Here is a 4,157-nt window from a genome sequence, read left to right as displayed (position 1 = left end):
TCTGCTCTTGCACAACCCTGGTCTCAGGCTGATGGTCAGATATGGTCCTTGCCCTGGGAGCTCTTGACCCAGTGGGAGAGCAAACAAGTAGACAGACAGCTGTCTAGACAGATACATGCCATCATGGGGGTGGCAGGGGGAAGCGGGGAGATGGGCTAGAAGGTCTAGGAAATGAGAAGATGGCTGTCACACTGTGGATGAAATAGATCCTGCACTGCTTGAAGGGAGTTATGACCAGAAAAGGGGAGTTGGGGGCGAGGGGGGTATGATCCTGCTGGGGAGGTGTCCAGGATCAATGAAGCTAGAGGTTGTGATAGGGGACAGGGTAAGTCAAAGCCTGGAGGTCTGAACTGAGGCTGTCAGCGCCTTGGCCCAGCTGCTGGGGAATCATTTCCAGAGAGGTGTGGTTGGGTACACATATTTTCCAAAGAAATTAGACTTATTTTGTCACAGGATTGAGGGGGGGTGGTATGGGATTCTACTTATTAGGGGTGGGCGTGTGGTCATTTGAGCTTGACTCATATTCTACAAAGGAACTATCCAGCGGCTATGCAGCAGAGGTGGGGCTGGGACAGACACAGAGTGGTTGTTGCTTTTCAGCATTAAACAGGATGTGTGCCGGATACTCTCCAGATTGGGAAAAGCTTACAAAGGGAATCACTGCCTCTGCACTTCCCCAAGGAAGAAGAACCCAGGCGTGGCTGCTCTCCTGAGCACTGGGTGGACATCCCCAGCAAGCGGGTCTGGCTCTGGTAGGTATGGCTGCTCTCAGAGTGGGGTGGGCCCTGCCCAGGGACTACAGGGAGATACCGGGTCCATGGCCTGGAGAGAGGGGACAGGTGTGGAGCTTTCTCTCCTAGGGCAGCTTTTGTCCGCTGGCCCCTTCCCTGGTAAATGTTTAACGACCAACACTCTGTGCTATGGGGGTGGGAGAGGGCACATGCAGGAGAGAAGGGAAGCTCCAACCACCAACTTAACATTTCAAGCTACCAACTTAACATTGCTGAAGGCAGAATTGGTTAATTCCATGATTTGTTTGTTGAATGCCTAGATGTTGCTTAATTGGCTCTCACAAGCCTGTAGGAGCTGGTTCCAGCTCCTGACTGACTTTGAATCTTCTCTGTCACTTGTTGCTGAGGCCAGAATTCCTACGATCAGAAGCTCATTCTTTAAGTTCAAGTTTGGTCCCTATTGAAAAGGGGAGCCCTTGAGTCATTAGGGCCATCCAAGCCTGGGTCCATCATTTGCTGATGTGAAGCTGTGGACAATCGGGCTTCACCTCTTCGAACCTCAGTTTCCTCTCTGGAAACTGGGGATCATAATAGTACTGCTTCCCAGGACATGGTGAAGATTAAACAAGAAAATTGCACGTGAGTGTGCAGCTCGGAGGAGCTCAGCTACCATGGCTGCCTTACTGTCTAGAAGGACGTAGCACTATCCTCTCTCGTTGCCTCCGCTGAGACTCCTCTGAGAGGCCTTGAGATACTCTGGAGGGGACATTACTTTCTCGCCAGAGATTCTTGCTCAGTCAAAGCTGGAGCCAACCCAGGCCAGCCAGCAGTCTCAGGAAGTCACCAAGAGGGTGATGTTATTGCCCTGGAGATAAGCTATGGTTTGCCTCTGTGCCCTTGGCTTCATTATAGACCTTGCCCTTGCTATCCTCCCTTTTTTAAGTTTCCCTCTTTAGCCTCTGTATAATTCTCTGGATTCCCCCAAAAGTCCCACTGCAGAGCTTAATTTGGGGTTCCCTTACTACCTGCTAATTCATACTAGGATGTGAATAACTAACACCCCCATTCATTCTTCTCAAGGTGTTGCTAGATAAACTAAATGAATTCTGGCAATAAGCTAAAGTGAAAACAGAAAAAAGAAAAACAAAACAGAGTTAAGGGTGGGGTAACAGAGACCCAAGGGCAGCCAGGAATATGGGATTCAAGGCTCAATACAATCACTGACTACTCACTGTATGCTTTGCACAAGTTGTATCTCTTCTTCGAGTCTTAGTTTCCCCACCTATAAGTTGAAGGAGGTGGACATGATGCACTTCTACTCCCTTAGGGCACAAATAGTCATAGGAAGTATATTACCTATTGACACTGTATCAAATGCCACAAATTCAGTAGCTTAACACAAATTTATTATCTTAAAGTTCTAGAGCAGGGGTCCCCAATCCCCGAGCTGCAGAGTCCGTGGTCTGTTAGGAACCAGGCCACACAGCAGGAGGTGAGCGGCAGGCGAGTAAGCAAAGCTTCATCTGTATTTGCAGCTGCTGCTCAGCGCTGGCATCACCGCCTCAGCTCCACCTCAGATCATCAGGCGTGAGATTCTCCTAGGAGCTCCGGTCCCTGGTGCCAAAAAGGTTGGAGACCGCTGTTCTAGAGGTCAGATGTCTAAAATGGGTCGGCAGGGCTGCATTGCTTCTGAGGGCTCAGGGAAGAATCTGTTCCTTTTCTAGCCTCCAGAGAATGCCTGCATTCATTGTCTGGCAACTCCATCACTCTGACTTTTGTTTCCATTGTCACGTCTTCTCTGATTCAGACACTCCTGCCTCTTTCTCATAAAGACCATTGTAATTACATTGAGCCCACCTGGATAATCCAGGATACCCTCCCCATCTCAAGATCCTTAACTTAATCACATGTGTGCAATCTCTTTTGCTATATAAAGTGACCTATTCACAGGTTTCAGGAATCAGGGTGTGGATATCTTTTGGAGGCTGTTATCTGCTGACCATAGGGAGGGTATATTTTGCAAGGAGACTCAATAACGCCTTGGAGGGCATTAATGGTGGAATCTACAGAGGCCAGACTAACCAATGAGAACAATATCCTGGGCAAATAAGACCTCCTGAGCCCGAATTACAGCTCTCTAGTGGCCTTTTTTGGGTAACTGCTGGATAGATAGGTCCGAACAGAGGCCAACTATGAGATGGGACCAGATACAAGGCACTGTTCCTGGAGTCTGAAGACCTGGGATTCAGATGCAGCTCAGCCAGTGACTTCTTATGAAATGGTGAAAAATTGCTTTGCTCCTGGGTTAAATGGGGCTGGCAGTTCTCTCCTGGTTCGCCTTACAGGTCTACTACAGTGAGTATGAAGGTGCCCAGCCAATTGCACTTGGGGATGCTGGTTGCTGTTGTCGTTGGTATTGTTGATGAAAGTGATGGGAGAGGCTGGTGGCCTCAGAGATCAAGAGGACCTGGAAAGATTCCCAAAGTGAAAGGTCAGGAGGCCAGAGACCCTGAGAGGAAAGGGGACAGTGTTCCAGGTGGAGGGAGCATTGTAAAGGTGGTGTGGTCCAACCTGGGGCCTGCTGACCCTAACATCTGGCTTTGATGAAAGCAACCATCAGACTCAGTTGTTTGTTAAAGCAAAAGTCAAGGAGTTTGAGAAACCAGGTCAGGATCAAGTTCAGTGCTCACAGACCAGAACTACTGATGTTGAATTAGCTGCAACTCCCGACTAATAAACCCTAATCAGTCCCAAGTGCAGAAGAATACTTCCTTCTCCCAACCCCAGCAGCTTACAGACTCCCAGCACCAGTTATATGCTGGGGATGTCCTTACTGCTGCCCAGGAAAAGAGGAGCTCAGGGACAGGAGACCTCAGATGTACAAGAGAGGAACGAAGGACCGGGAAAGGAAGGCATAGGACCAAATTCCTGAGGTCACTCGAGAGCAGAGCCTGGCCCTAGAGGAAGCTGCCTAGCTGCCATTGGGGCGGGAACAGGGTGCGTTTACAATTTTCCCCAACATCTTGCCCAGATGCCGTGTGACAGATTTGAAAAGTAGGAGGACTCCAGGGCTCTCCTGGGAGAGGCTCTGCCTCAGAAGCATTGGTTATTTCCATCAGCTGTGAGATCACAGTCTCCAGGATACTAGAAAACTTCTACCAGGAAGGACTGGGGAAAAAGTCTGCAATATACATGTAAAAAGCTAAAATCCTTACTATATAAAAACTCTTGTAAAATGAGAATCCCATTCATTAAAACAGTAAGCCATTCACAGAAGAAATACAAACTGGCACTGAACATACTGAAATATTCAATCTCACTTGAATCCACAAATGAAAAATAAAATGCAGAGGTACAAGGTAGAGTTGATTTGTATTTCTCTGTGGCCTGTTATCACCATCAACCTACAGGCCCCGCTCCGGTGGC

This window comes from Pteropus vampyrus, unplaced genomic scaffold (genome assembly GCF_000151845.1).
Source record: "Pteropus vampyrus isolate Shadow unplaced genomic scaffold, Pvam_2.0 Scaffold35, whole genome shotgun sequence".
Taxonomy (NCBI): Eukaryota; Metazoa; Chordata; class Mammalia; order Chiroptera; family Pteropodidae; genus Pteropus; species Pteropus vampyrus.
This window is presented reverse-complemented; position numbering follows the sequence as displayed.